General features: G+C 47.0%; 1 protein-coding gene across 2 annotated transcripts in view; it reads left to right on the forward strand.

Annotated features, from left to right (window-relative positions):
* The window catches only part of KIRREL3 (kirre like nephrin family adhesion molecule 3), a 737,348-nt gene that overhangs the window by 485,496 nt on the left and 235,808 nt on the right, over positions 1-16,044 (forward strand). The gene's annotated exons all lie outside the window — the stretch shown is intronic.

Genomic DNA, 16,044 nt, shown 5'->3' on the forward strand with positions numbered 1-16,044 from the left:
TAGACAGGTCTGAGAACGGGAGTTTCTTGCTCAGTCAGAAAGGCAAGATTGAGCAGTTGCTTGAGAAGTTCCGGATGTCTGACTGTGCAGGGGTCAGAGCGCCCATGGAGACCAACTTCGTGAAGGACAGTCAGCTTGGAGAGCGTTCTGAGTTCCAAAACCCTGAGGTGTTTCAGTCAGCGCTAGGGAGTCTGTTGTATCTCTCTCAGTGGAGCAGACCAGACATAGCGTTTGCTGTGAATCTGCTCAGCAGGGAGGCTACAAAGCCCAGTGTGAATGCCTGGCAAGGCATCAAGAGAGTGTTGAGGTGTTTGCAGGATACCAAAGAGTTTTGCCTCACGTTGTCAGCTGAAGGTGACGCACGGCTTACGTGCTGGAGTGACAGCAATTGGGCTTCTCTTGGGGACAGGAAGTCTGTGTCTGGGCTGGTGGTAAAGTTCAGGGAATCCCTGTTTGGGTGGAAGTCCCGGAAGCAAAGTCTTATTGCACTTTCTTCCACTGAGGCCGAGTTCAGTGCGCTGTCGGATTTGTGCAGGAAGTTGGACTTCTACCGGTGCTTGATCCAAGAGATCTGTGGGGATTGTTACTTGCCCATAACTGTTTGGGGAGACAATCAACCTTGTCTTAGGTTGGCAGAATCTGGACAGTTCAAGTCCAGAACCAAGCATTTGGACATACATTTCCAGAATGTATGTCAGAGTGTCCAGGCAGGTTGGATACGGCTCAAGTATTGTTCGAGCTGGGAGAACCTAGCTGATGGGTTTACTAAGCCCTTGACCTTCCAACGACATTGGGAGTTCTGTGAAGGGTTGTGTTTGGGGTGAGTTATACTCACAGTTTCCCTCAGGATGCGAGACGAAAGGGGGTGTGAGGAGAATCAGAACTTACAGGGTTAAACAGTTCTGTGTGACGTCTCACATTCTGAGGCGTGGTTATGTTCACATACAGGAATCTTTCTTTGTGTGTGAGTTACTTTTGTTTTTGGCTGAGAGGCGAGAAGGATGCCTGCTCTCTCGCCGGGACTGATTTATGATGTTTTTCTTCTCATTAAAGGCTGTTAGAGATTAGCAAGAAGCCTGCGAACAGTCTGATTTATTATCCACACACAAGGCAACACTTTCTGCCGCTGCAGAACTCTGCTAAGAGCTGCAAAGAGACCTCAAGTTTTTTCTATCGGCACAGGCGTCCATCGGCACAGGGGAAGTGTGCCGGGCGCCATCTTATCTCAGCAACAAGATGGTTGGACAGTGTTCTCGAAGCTACTAACATGAGTTTGACCAAGCTGTGGGAGGCAGTGGAAGACAGGAGTGCCTGGCATGCTCTGGTCCATGAGGTCATGAAGAGGCGGACACGACTAAACGACAACAGGGCTATCCAATGAAGCTGAGTGTTGGAAGCTTGAGGACAGACAAAAGAAAAGATTTCTTCACATAGGGTGTGGTTTATGGCATTCAGTGCCACAAGAGGTAGTGGCGGCCACCAACTTGGATAGCTTTAAAAGAGGATTGTATTATTTCATGGAGGATAATACATCAGTGGCTGCTAGCCAGTGGCTGCTATCTCCTACCTCCACTGTCAGAGACAATAAGCCTCTGAATACCAGTTGCTAGGAATCCCAAGTGGGAAGAGTTCTGCTTGCTGACTTCCCATCGGCATCTGTTTGGCCACTATGAAACCAGGATAATGGATTAGATGGAGCCAGGAAGCAGATCTGCTATGGAACTAATGGAGCTTAAGCTTCAGGGTCCTTAATCCTGAAGGGGCCCCAGAAGTGACTTTAGTTCCCATTGCTTTAAAACTTTGGGTCTAGTAGACCCAATTTGAAATGCGAGACCTTTTTTTTTGTCATATATATTTCAACAATCCCATAGATGTTGCAAAGATTTGGTGATCTGTCGTGGAACAACTCTACGGAAGAAGATAACAGTGGTTACCCAGACCTCGCTGCTGGTTGCAAAGGGGGGCCCATAACAGTTCGAGCTTCAGGGCCCCCAAAATGTAGGTCTATCATGGGATGGACCTCTGGCTTGATCCAGCAGGGCTCTTCATGAGTTGTTAATTTAAGATGACCAGATGGGATTTTTCCCATTCCTCCATCTTTGAGAGACCCACTAAGTGGCTAAGATTATGAGTGATGAGCAAGAAAATCCTCTCATCCTGCTCTCATTCCAGTCATGGGTTCATTGGGAAGCTTTGGATAAACTGCTGTTTTTTGCAGCCTTAGTCCCCTTCCCATCACCTCCAACATGGGGGTTAATCAAACTGGCCTACTTTACAAGGTAGTTGCAAGGATTGCCAAGTGCTTTGAAAACACTAAAGCACTTTATGAATGCTATCATTTCTCTGAACAGACTCTTTGTTTTACATGGCAAGCTGTTCTTCAAGCTCTCCTCACTTTCAAAACAGATTTGCCATGATACTGTAGGGGTGGGGGCTACTATTCAAGAAACGTGATAAACATTTGTGGATTAAAATTAGGCTTGTTTGGAAACTAGCCATTATACCCGACATGTCCACTATCACAGTTATTTATCATGCATTTTAGGGAACAGACTCTCAGTGAGAAAAGGCTGTGTCACAATAAATGTGTTTGTCTTTAAGGTGTTTAGGTTACAGCAGATTAACATTCATACATGCATGCATGTGCATGAAAACACACACACACACACACACACACACACACACACACACACATTCGTTCCTTTGCTCCTCCACAGAAGACAGGCAAAATTGATTTACTTATATCCCTATTAAGCCTCTCTTAGCCAGGCGCATGGTACAAGTTTGAAGTGCCGTATTTCATTTATTTGGCGGCCCTGCTGCCTGCCAAATTCATTACTGTACAATAACACTTTTACACGATGTGTGTGCAGCAAATAAACTGGATAGGGAGAGGAAAGTTGTGTGTGGGCAGGCAGGGCGGGGGAGTGACATGAAACAGCGAGACAAGGAAGCCCCCGTTTCCCCCTCTGCCGCAGCTCATACTCAAATCCACTTAAGCATCTGAGCCTTCATTCCCAGGCTTGATTCCTTCCACTCCTTATTTATTGCATGCATAGTTTGAAGCCCAATGAGACAGCGAATAGCATGGCATGTCCAATTGCTGACAATATGCTGAAAGCACCTTTGCGAAGGGCCCTACGGGGATTTCCACAGCATTCGGCTGGAAAATAAGGAGGGTGGTTTATTGTGGGGGTTTTTTTGCAGGTACGAGTGGGCCGTTTCACTCCTACCTATAGCAGGTTTGGGCTTGTAGATGCTGGCAATGTAGAGGTTGGTTGAGTCTGACAGATGGCAAAAGTGGCCCTAGTTACATTTGCATTATTATTGAAATTTGGGCTGGGCTGGGCCAGTCCAAGACATCTAAGTGCCCAGAGCATGGTGCTGATAATGCCAAGGTTGCAGGTTCAATCCCCCGTGTGGGACAGCTGCATATTTCTACATTGCAGGGGACTGGACTAAATAATCCTCAGGGTCTCTTCCAACTCGAACATGAACATGATGATTCGAACATGAAACACAAGGTGTTGTCCATTGCCTCCCAGACAATCACTCAGAAGTCTGTGTGTAGTTGCCACCTGAGCTACAGTTTGGATGATCTTCTAGGGCTGTGAAGTGTCCCCAGGCTTTGGACTGACCACACCCAGCTTATGTAGTCATTTGGTCATTGCAACACACCTACACACTGCAGCTGATGCAACACACAGTTTAGAAAGCTCAGTACAGTCGTACCTTGGATCCCAAACACCTTGCGAGTCAAATGTTTTGGCTCCCAAACACCGCAAACCCGGAGCTGAGTGTTCCAATTTGCGAACGTCCTTCAGAAGCTGAATGTCCGATGTGGCTTCTGCAGCTTCCGACTGAGTGCAGGAAGCTCCTGCAGCCAATCAGAAGCTGTGCCTTGGCTGCTGAACGTTTTCGGAAATTGAACAGACTTCTGGAATGGATTCCATTCAACAACCAAGGTACGACTGTATTCTCCTCTGGCCTGTGAAAAGGGAAGAGAGTAGAGGTTACCTTTGTTTCCCTTTATTATCTGAACCAAGCCCATGTATACTCAGTGTCCTATAGGGATATGAACAAAATACCAGCTTTGGCCCAGCCATTCTCAGGTGTAATGTTGAAACCGCCCTGAAATGAGTCTGCAGCAATGAAAATTCTCTGGCTTCACCTTTGTGAGTCACCATGTGGCTTTCTGCTGCTCTTGAGGCATTCCTCCAAGCAGCTATATGTTTAATTGGAGAACCCCAGGTGTGGTTAAAGAGGCAAGCAGGAGGGGGGCAGGATCAGTGTGCACATTACTACCCACCGTCAGCTGTGCAGAGTCTGTGATGGGGAGACCCCCTCACCTCTTCCCTGCTTCCCCAATGGCGAAAAGGGGCACACATTTAATGAGGCCGCTTCCTCCTAAACAGCCGTGGCCGCTGCTGCCATTTGGGAGCAGCTGGGCCCCAGCTGGGCTACACAGCTAGAGGGGAGAGTTAGCACAAGGATTTGCAAACCTAAGTCAGACCTCCAGCAGCACTTCCAATTTCATATGGCTTTAGCAAGAGATAATCATTTAGCAGCCAGTGCTGAAAGGCAAGAAGCAAGGAAATGTGTTGTCTGAGTTGGAGCTGGGTGGAGGGGTGGGGGTGGGGAGTAGGGGAGACTCCTTGCTGTCTATGGAAATCGCCAAATCCCCTGCAGCATCTCTCGCTCTCTAAGTAGTTTTTTTGCTCACTTTGCCACTTTATCTCCCAGTTAAAGCACTGCACCCAATCATACACAGACTCATGCATGCTCAACCTGGGGAAAGGTCTGCAGCTTAGTGGCAGGGGACGTGCTCTGCATTTGCAAGGTGGAGGGATGGGGCAGAAATGTGATTCAGTTTTCATTTAAAGGCAAATGTCCCAAATTCGCACTTCCCAAAGCAATGTACAAATCAAAGCAAGGCCATCCTTGGATGTTCACACTTCTTCTCTGAATGTTGCAATGGACTTTGGCTGCCAAGTAGCATGCACAACGATGCATATACAGTGGTACCTCGGGTTACAAACGCTTCAGGTTACAAACTCCACTAACCCAGAAGTAGTTGCTCTGGGTTGCGAACTTTGCCCCAGGATGAGAATGGAAATTGCGCGCCGGCAGCAGACCCCATTAGCGAAAGCACGCCTCAGGTTAAGAACGGCTTCAGGTTAAGAACGGACCTCCAGAACGAATTAAGTTCATAACCTGAGGTCCCACTGCACTGGGTAGGGTAAAGTGTTCCTATATTAGTGAAAATATAGAATACAAAAGATGCATTGTCCTAGGGCAGACATAGACAAACTTGGCCCTTCAGATGTTTTTGGCCTACAACTCCCATGATCCCTAGCTAACAGGACCAGTGGTCAGGGGTGATGGGAATTGTAGTCCCAAAACATCTGGAGTTTGCCTATGTCTGCCCTGGGGGAAATGGTTCATCCCTAGTACCATGGCATGTTAAATCCCTGACTTTTCTGGTGAAAAGGGTCTCACGCAATAGGACTTGGCAACAAACCACATTATCACGTGGGATATTGGGGAGCCAGAGCAGGCAGTGCAGGACCTAGACAGACCAATCACCTGGCTCAGTAGTTTTATGCAATCTCAACAACGTTTCCCTGCCTCACAGTCCTCCTTTCGCCCTGCCTTCATCTTCTACAACAGAACTTCCTGAAACTTCTCTGTTCCCCCACCATGTTCCCACCACTGCTCCCTCCGCCATAGTGAATTTCTGAAAATAGCACCTCAGATCTGCTCCCACCGCTGCCAATATACACAGGCAGGCTGCAATGAGTGGGCATGGATGGAATCATAGTGTCAGAAGGGACCTCACAGTTCAACTCGCCCAACACCTGCTAAGTGCAGCACCTGCTTCAGCCACCCTCGCCAATGGAATTCCCAGCATATTGCTTCCTGACGGTGGAGGTAGAACATAGCCACTAGTTGGGCCTTTGCTTAAACACATCCACCCTTTGAGGCAGTCTCTTCCACTTAGGTTTTTGGTTTTTTTCCCCAACAAATGCAGAGGTGCATTCAGCCCTTTTTCCCATCCAAGGGCTGCAATCCCCTACACACGGTTAACATGCCCTCCTGTTGTACATCACCCTTCCTGCTTGGATTAATGGCATCGCTCAGTTGTGGATCGCCGAAACTCCTGGGCTCTAAAACCAGGAATCAGTCAGTGTTAAGAGCTTGCTGGGTTGTTAGTGACCTGACAAAAGTATTGACTCCTTCTCCCCGTGTCAGGTGGCAGAGAAGAATGAAGCCCTCGGAGCGTGACATCATCTGAGCAACAAACCTCCGCTTTTCTATCGATCTTGCCTAATGAAAAATGAAAGTAAAGCTTGGGAGGGTTACAACAGCAACTCTTAAAAAAAAAAAATGGGAGGAGGAAAAGGAGGGGTGCCAAGACTAGGCTTAAGGGTGAGGGTGTTTGTACTCAAGTCTAGACCTGGGGGGTACATTCTCCAGCCAAGAGTCTCTGAGCAAATGGAAGCTGGAGCCTGAATTGCAGCAGCCAAAGAGTGCTAAGCTGCCAACAGTTCCCAAGCAAATTTGTATGGCTAGAGAACATTAAAAAGCCCTGCTGGATCATACCAAAGGCCCACTGAGTCTAGCATCCTCTTCTTGTAGTGGCCAACCCGATGCCTCTGGGGAGACTGCAAACAGGGTATGAGTGCAACAGCACTTCCCCACTTGTGATTCCCACCATCTTGTATAAAAAACAGACCCACCTTAGTATTCAGTTGTGAGGCAAGGTGGGGGCACCCAACCCAGCCCTGCCATGCCCTGCTCTAGCCTTATCCAGATAAGCTGCAGTGATGCTGGTGTTGAGCTCCATGGCACTGCCCCATCAGATGGACCGGGGCTAGGGCTAGAGATTGGTTACTGAAACCTGAGAATTCTCCCTCTCTCTCTGTTTTCCTATCTGTGGAATGGAAAGAATAGCAGTGTGCTTCATAAACAGTTGTATCCATCCAGTTCTTCAACTGAACCAAGGAATACTATTCCCAGACATGTGTGTGGTGTCCTTGAGCACGGAAACCTTTGCCAAAATCCAACAATGTAATGTGGTGTGGGGAAAATAGAATTTCGATCACCGGCCATCAAAACAGATTGGGTGGGGGGAGGGACACAGCTACCTCCTTTGCATTTGGTGGAAATGTGTGGGGAGGGTCAATTCCATTCCTCCTCTTTCTCTTCCTCCAGTTCTAATGCGGAACCTCTCAAAGTACACAGAAAGCTGCTCCATGTAAGACTTAGAATGCAGCTCATGTCGAGACTGCAGGGTATAACCACTGCATAGATATATTTTGCTGCCATGTACACATAATAATGAATAACAACATATTGGGAATATGTGATTGACTGTTGCCCTTCTCACACAAGTACACAAGTAGTTAAATGCATGTCTGTGAGGTCATCACCACACGGTTTGCATGCAGATTACAAAGTGGAATTTTTGTAAAGTGTGAAGAGCTCTTGGATGCCCATTAAGGAAAAACTGCACACCCTCCTTTGGGAGGCTCGTCTTATGCCTTGAGAATCATAGATCTAAAGAATTAGACTTCCTTAATACACTCACCTTTTGACCCCCATGGGAGAGGCAAGGGATTCATAGTGAATTATGGACTGAACAACTCCAATGAATCTTCATTACAGCATGAAATGAAAAAGGAAAAGGGAACTAAATGGAAGATCTCCCCTGGGTAGCTGGCGGCTGCAACTTATGAGCATCTTGTTAAATGGGGGTGGCAGTGGGAGGGTGGGAAAGATAACACTTGTTTTACTTAAATAAGCAGTGCTGCGCTTCGGTAGGTTCAAAGAGAGCACTGGTCTTACGTTAACAGTGATCTATGCAAAGGTAGTGTTAGGGCTGGAAGCAAGGCAGAATGCAAACCAGGGAGAACGGCCATGTTTGTGTGTCCAGGTTTTCACTGCAAAGTTGTAAGGCTTAAAGGTTGGAGTAGAAGATGCAGGTTGGTTATTTCCACTCTGATTATTGATTCCCCCCCCCCCCCAATATTGGAAGGGACCCCAAGTATCATCTAGTCTGATGCAGGAATCACAGCTGAACAAGCCCTGACAGATGGCCATCTAGCCTCTGTTTAAAAACTTCCAGTGAAGGCGAGTTCACCACCTCCAGAGCTAGTCTGCTCTTGCCCTCAGGACTTATTCCTAACTTTTAGTCAGTATCCGCTTTCTTGTAATTTGAATCCATTGGTTATGGTCCTACCCTCTGAAGCAGCACAAAACAAACTTGCTGCGTCTTCCATGTGACAGGGAAAGTCTTTGTCGTGTGCCTGAAGTTCAGCAAAGAAGGCGCCTACCTAATCTAGTTTGGGAGGGAGCGCCATAGGGTTGGAACACTGAACAGTGAGCTTCCCGTAGTTACGAAGATGGGCAGCTGTCTCTCCCCGCCTTATCTAGAAATGCTGGGAACTGAACCTGTGACCCTCTGCATGCAAAGCTGATGTTCCACCACTAAGCTATGGGCCTTCCCTATGGACTCTACCTTGTAATGGTGCTTTCCAGCCAGTGTCTTTCCATTAGAGCCTCTGATTCCCCTGTTACCTGCTCCATCCTTTCCCCTCCGCTGCTCCTGCTGGCCAAGCCATTTTGGTTTGTCAGCCAGGAAGATGGAGCTTTCGATTAGGTTAATTCCACCCACAGGTAGTCAATATACTGGCCTCTTCTGCGGTGATGGAGGCAGGCGAGCCTATTGATATTTCTTAAGGCTCTTATCGAGCCACGAGCTAGAAAGAGAAAAAGGGAACCCAGAAGTAAACCTGTTACACCTGGTATGCTGCAGGCTGGGTTGCAAGCTGCAAACTATGAAAATGTCTTCCTGCAAGACAAGCAGTCAAATAGCTGTTACAACTTGTGGCTAAAGCCGTTGGCAAGTTTTACTTTAAGTTACCTGCCTGAGAGGACAATGGACTTGATGGTGAAGCAACTGCTTAATATGGAAATGAAGACTTTAAATGAAATCCCCATGTCCCATGAGCACAGAGGGAACATATTTTTCTGAGAGTTTCTTTTTGCTGACTTTGCTCCCTGGAGGGGGTAATAATCATATGATATATCAATACGATGAATGAAGCGGGAGGGGCAGGATTAATTTTTGTTTTCATTCAAGGAGTAACTACATAATTTTAACCAATATATGAACACAGCTATCCTTTGAAATTTGCACATCTCTGAATTTTTCAAAGCAGTTATCCAGTTAATGTATGCAAAATGCATATTTTAGTAAAAAACAACAACATGCAAATATGCATTATATTGGTGAAAATTGCTTGAAAAAATATTTTTGTCAAAACTGAGTACAGAAATATGTTTATTCACATTGAAATGGTCGTGATTTAAAAACAACAACTCATAATGCAGTTTGAAATTCCAGAAATAAGATGCAAATCATTAGGACTTGATTCAGAGGAAATGCATTTAGGGTAGGAGCATTGAAGTGAAATACACTGGGATTCCTCCCAGAAATCTAATGTGTTGGTCAAAGCTCAACCCTCGCCCTGAAACGCACCTTGCCTTTCTATACCCCACAACCCCAATATTTTTTACTGCATGTTTTAACTGCAAGGTGAGGTTGGGCAGTCACCTGCAAAGGGCACTAGCGGAGGAAGAGGAGTGCAGGGGGAGTGCACCACCCCCAGCAGTGCGACCCCCAGGATGCCACCGCAGTTGCCCCCCGCCCATGGTGGGTGCCCCCGCAGGCAGCATGCCCTGCCACCAGGATCCCAGGATGCACGTCCCGCCCCTGCGGGCGGCGCTGTGAGGAGAATCAGAACTTACAGGGTTAAATAGTTCTGTGTGACGTCTCACATTCTGAGGCGTGGTTTGGTTCATATACGGGAATTCTACCACTGCAGAACTCTGCTAAGGACTCTGTTAAGAGTTCAAGTTTTTCCTATCGGCACAAGTGTCCATCAGCACAGGGGAAGTGTGCCGGGCGCCATCTTATCTCAGCAGGCGCACCCCCGGGATGCGTGCCAGCCCCTCCCCTGCCTGCTCTCCGCCCCCCCCAGCATGAAGCTCCACCACTGGCAAAGGGTACAATCTGGGAGGAATTATCAACAAGTAGGTTAATTAATCAGCAGGCAGGAAGTGTGGTGTTTTTGCTTTTCCCCACACAGTGTTTGTCTCTTGTACTCTTCCCCTCCCGGCAGCAACAGTAAAATCATGCACTGGAATCCTAGATGGTGGAAAGAAAGAAGATGATGAAAGTGCAGAGCAGAAATGATGGTGGGAGGAAGAATTATGTCCCCCATCTACTACTGCTCCCCACTGAATTGCACCCACTCTGTACCTGCCCTCAAGTTTGGTCTATCACCAAATATGTAGTTCAGCCATGTGATTAGTTTTCCATCAGGGTGTGCATGTGTGCAACTGAGGAAGCTGCTGGCATTTCAACTAACAGGACAGAGAGAGACCTGATTCTTGCAGCTGGTTTGCAAGTAAGATCCACAGCGGTGATGGGCTCCAGAAAGACATGCTGTTGCTCTGGGGGAATCTGAAATAGATTGATAGTCTCTAGCACTACCTGTTGAGTTCTTGCCTGCTCCCCCATGTCCAAAGGTTATGCTTGAAAATAAGCAGATATCACAAAAACACAGAAGTCTGGACTTCAGGGTCATCTCTCATTCAAAGAGAACTTTAAACCCTGTAATGTTGCATTCTGAACTTACTGCTAATTAGGGAAGCATCAACAACATCTCAACACATTTCTGCCTCCAAATCAGATATTGGGTCACCAATTGCAAAGAGAAAAATAAAAGCATTATAATCTCACATCACCCAGGTTCACTTCTTTCGACTAAACATCAGGAAGAACTTTCTGATAGTAAGAGTTGTTTGACAGTGGAACAGACTCCCTTGGGAGGGAGGTTGTGGACTTTCCTTCATTTGAGGTTTTTGAGCAGAGGTTGGATGACCATCTACCATGGATGCTTTAGTTGAGATTTCTGCATTACAAGGGGTTGGACTAGATGACCCTCAGGGTCCCTTTTCAACTCTACAATTCTATGATTTTTCATTCAGTTCAGCATGTACACACAATATACCCAACTGTTCTTGCTTTTATTATATTCCAGTACTTAGGTTTAAAAGATGCAGAAGGCTTTTAAAGATAATGATTTACCTTTTATATAGTGCCTTTTATCTGCTGTGATCACAAAGCTGCTTTATACATCTATAGATTTTATAGGTGGGGGGAGGGGGAACCTTGCTGTATAGGAAGCATTTCATCAGCGGCTAAATTCTGGCTACCCCTCTAGAAGACGGCAGCAAGTGATTTGGCAGCACAGTGTAACTGCCGCAAATGTGCCCCCTCCTTCAGCACGCTCAGGGCGCTAGGGAGGCCCAGCAGTACTTCTGCAATAAAAGAGAGTTGTAAAAACACTTTAAAACAACCATGCATTAAAAACAAGCACATTTTTTAAAAAAAAAATGCACGCTGACAGAGGAGGAATTCAACAAATAAAGCAAGGAAGCCACAAAGACTTCTTTCAATGTTCTTCAGAGCAACAATCTGTTACTATTTATTATTATTATTTATTAAATTTGCATACCTCCCTTCATTGATGAACATCCTCAATTCAGGTACTGAGTACTGCTTGATGCTTAATTTTTAAAATTGATAGATTCTAAGGCTCACGTCTGTCTGGAAGGTGGCCTCTAAACTGAAGGAGACAATGCTGGCAAGTTCAGCTGGAGATGTCACCAAGACACATATCTCTGAGCCAAAAGTGTCAGGGGCTCACATCAGATCCAAAATGAGCATGAAGAGTGGCTTGCCAGGTAGACTGGTGCTTACCCACAGGGGAGGAGTGAGGCCAGGACTGCCTTAAGCATATGCCGCGCTGGGGTGCAAAGATCTGCCCAGAGCCCCCCCCCCAAGTTACCCAGTCCCAGGTGCACAGGAGGGCGGAGCCGGCCGGTTGCCTCAGAGTCTCACTGGCTTGGTTGCCCCCGAACTCGCGGCGCAGAGCTGCCCACAGCAGAAGAGCCCACCGCAGCACTCCGGCCGACGGGTGGGCTCTTCCCCAGACTCAACTTTTGGGCCCCTCGTGGCCTGGCACCCCTGAGAGCCCAGCACCCGGGTGCCCCGCACCCCTAGCGCCTATGGATAAGATGGTCCTGAGTGTGGCGTTAGTTGTGGCATTAGTCATGGCATGGCCAATCCAGTACTCCTGCCAATGTGTTAGCACCATGCTGTCCTCATCTTCCCTTCCTCAAATGACCCACCTACAAGGAAGCTATCACAGTGGCTCACTCCTCTACCTCTGCTAAACTGCTTCTGCTCAGGGTCCTTTAGTCCTCCACCTTCTTTAGTCCTCCTTCTTTCTTGTACCCTCATCTACTGCCGGTGAAGTTACTTTCCTCTCATTTTGCTTTGGCTCACTGGAAAATTTAGACACAATGACCAGATTAAGGTCTGGCGAACATAACAGTGTTGGAGGGGTGAAGGAAGCTTCACCTGCCCAGATTTCCTTTGTGATAAGGTATCTTCTTCAGAGATACTTTGCCTTTTATCAGATCTGGTCATCCTGGCCTTCTCCAAAGCTTTGCGGGCGGAAGCTGTAAATTACATTCAGTTTTCATAGTTATCTGCCAGGCTCAGGAAAGGGAAGCCAGGAAGGATAAAAGCAGGGAATTGAGCTCGCACAAAAGGCACTTAGTGATATTCATTCAAAATTCATAGGCACAAAATTGCAGTCTGCATAGATTTGTTTCCTTTTGGAAATTACAGGAAAGTACAGTCACCAAAAACTGTTATTCAAATAGCCACTTTACATGATTAGGCCTGGAGGAGGCTGTACTTACAGATGAAGCCCCAATATAATCCCACGTGTTCCCAAGGCAGAGAGGTGAAGCTGTGTAAAATGGAGGACCAGTGGAGTATCAGTAAGTATAATGGATCTGCAGGACAAGGATGTCTGGCAGGAGGAGGGGGGCATTCAGAACGTGTAGGGCACTTCGTCATGGAAATAACTGCTGCTCCTGCTTTCAGTGCGTCACCAAAGGAAAAGTTTGGTTTGGGAGACATTATGATGGAGTTGTGACTAGGAATAGGGGGAGGAAGTTTAATGCACACCCACCTAATTTGTACTTCCTGGGATACATGGACCAAAATGAAAATGTCCTTCAAGATTTGCATGCCTCTGAATTTTGTGCTGCAGGTCTCCAGCCAGAAAATGTACGTAGAAATGCAAATGTAAATTACAATGCACAGATTAGCAAAAAATACCATACAAAATGCATTATACATTAGGGGGTTATTGCTTGCAATGTTTCTGTTGGGAGAAATGTACACTAAAATGCTGGCGAATATTTGTGAGAGATTTTTCTTTTTAAAAAAAAAATGTATAGCAAACTTTGCAAACTTAAGATGGGAAAAATGAGAAACTGAAATGGATAAATCTGTCTCTTCCTAGTCATGGCCCAGAGTTCCTAAAGTGATTTGGGCACTGAATCAGAGGGAGAAGGCTAGTAGCACAGCCTACAGAGGCACTGAATCTGGACCCTGACACGACTTAGGGCAGCAGCCAGGTACCTTCTGAATCCAAGAGCCCAAAACCAGAACCCTCAGTCACTGGACCTCTGGACCACTGAAGGGCTAGCACCCTGGCCGCATCCCCACCAACTTTCCATCATGCCACTGAATCTGTGCAGAACTGCAGGTAAGTTGCCCAACCAGAGTTAAGAGAGAGGCCACAGAGTGCCAGGATTCAGGCCAAAAGGTTTCCCCATTTTCCACCAAGGGGGCAGGACTTCAGAACTCTAGCATCACCCAGGACTTGTAACAAAACCCTGGTGGGTGTCAGTGTTGAGAATGAAATGCAGTCAGCAAAACAGACTTTGTGCAACAAATGCATGTAAAGACTAAAAGCTACAGCAGCTTCATGTCTGAAAGTCATTCTAAGCTAGTGCTGAATTAGGTACAATTGCTGCATCCCAGTATTCTGATGCACGACAGAATTCCACAGGTGTATAACATCCCTCACTCACTTCCCATGTGGATCCATTTTTTAAAAGCCTACTTTTCTGTGGCTTCTGTGCCTCTTTCCTTCCCTAATTTCCCTCCGTCTCAGGCCTGTACGTGATTCTGATGGCATTGTTGAATGCTTAATTTTTAATAGAAGCAAAGAAATAAGCAGCCGTATAGCACCCTTCCTCCTTCGCCACACCCCAACATAGGAAGCCAGCCGAACACCCATTACATTTTCACACATCAATCAAGGTGTTGGTAAATGTTTGTACACACACAGGCGCCTCCATATGCAGGGATGTCAAGAGTGTTGGCAGCTGAAGATACGCTGCTTGGCAGGGATTCTCCGGTAGTTGCTGCAGCAACGATGTTCTGAGAGAGTTGCAGAGCACCATCAGATGCTGCCTTACGCTAGGTCAGCCAATTCCACCTTCCAGCTATTGTCTACTCCACTTGTGATACCTCTTTCTGGCTCTCATGCAGAAAATACTTCTCCCACCCACTGCTCCCTTATCCTTTTAACCCGAGGGGTCAGCGACTGAACCTGAGATTGTGTTTATTTGTTTGTTTTTATTTGAGGCATTTTTGTACCACTGGATCATTAGCATTTCCAAGAGGCGTGCATAAAAACAACCCACATAGAAAACAAAACACAATTAAAAAGTCATCGTAACACTGAACACTACCGCAACATTTTTGCACTCATTCCCGTGTTAATTCCCTGATATTTTTGAGGGATGATCATGAGGGAACAGACATGCATGCACATGCAGAACCAGTGGGGGAGTAGATGCTGCCCAGTGATGTTCATTGCTTGTTGTGTCACACCACACCCACGAGTGTGGATGAAATTTAACATGGCATGCCCATATATTGGTCAAAAGGCCGCAGCTCCACAATGCAACAGGGGCTGCAGTGTGAAAGGAACATTGGGAAATGGAAAAGAAGTGCTAGCATTATAAACAAGAAAACTAACATATTTCCCACCCTTAGTCAGGAGGGTACCCAACTCATCTCAGTCAGGAGTTCCACATTACGTGTATGGCTTTCAGTCGTTATGGGTCATGCAGCTGAGCCATGAAGGACCACCAACAGAGACTCCCTTCACAGATCTCAGTGTTTGGACAGGGGTATAAGGGATCAGGTGGCCTTTAATCTATCCTGCGCCCAAGTTGTTAAGGCTCTTGTAGATTAATACAATAATGTTAAACTAAACTAATACAGCTGTTATGTTTCCAAGGGGTTGCTCGAGAGCAAGCAGGCAAATATCTCCCTGCTTGGCTGTGAAGCCTTGCTTTTACTGCCAAAATAAACCTTATCTGTCCAGAGCCCCACTCTCCCGTGGCTGGCTCAATCGCTGGCAGAATCCATGAGTGGGCGGTTCCTAAACTTTCCCCAGCAAAGCAGCTTCTTGACGCCCAGTCTGCGCCTCCCCTCTCTGCGCGGATGCTTTCTGCGCAAGGAGGGCGTGGGTAACGGAGGACCCCTCTCCTCCCTGCTTTGCCCAGGCAAGGAGTCCTGGGACCGCCTCGCCTCTTCCGACTCCTGCAGCTCCTATCCACTGTAGGCATGTTTACTCTCCTCCGTTGAAGAGGAGCTGCTTCCCACGATCCCTGGAGGCTCTCTATAATCCATTAGGCTTTTCCTCTCTCCCTCCTGAACCGATGGCAGTTCCCTGACAACAGGATTTTTCTGCATGCTAAGTGTGCACTCAGCCACTGAGCTCTGGTCACTCCCCACCACTCTGATGCCAGAGGAGAGGACTGACTCTGCACAGCAGGAAACTACAGCATTAAGAATAAAAGAAGAGTTTGCTGGATTAGACCCATGGCCCATCTAGCCCAGCATCCCGTTCTCATAGTGGCCCACCAGATGCCATGGGAAAGCTCAAAGATTTGAACCATGGCTTAGAAATCTGTTTTAATGGTTATGGTGCAATGCCTGGAATGGTAAAGAAAAAGACACCTCTGAGCATGTTCAGATTGTCTTTCCCTCGCCATGAAACTATCACATGTGGGATTAAGGAGGAAGATCAT

The sequence above is a fragment of the Podarcis pityusensis genome, assembly GCF_964106645.2.
Source record: "Podarcis pityusensis genome assembly, chromosome: 15".
In the NCBI taxonomy this organism is placed as follows: domain Eukaryota; kingdom Metazoa; phylum Chordata; class Lepidosauria; order Squamata; family Lacertidae; genus Podarcis; species Podarcis pityusensis.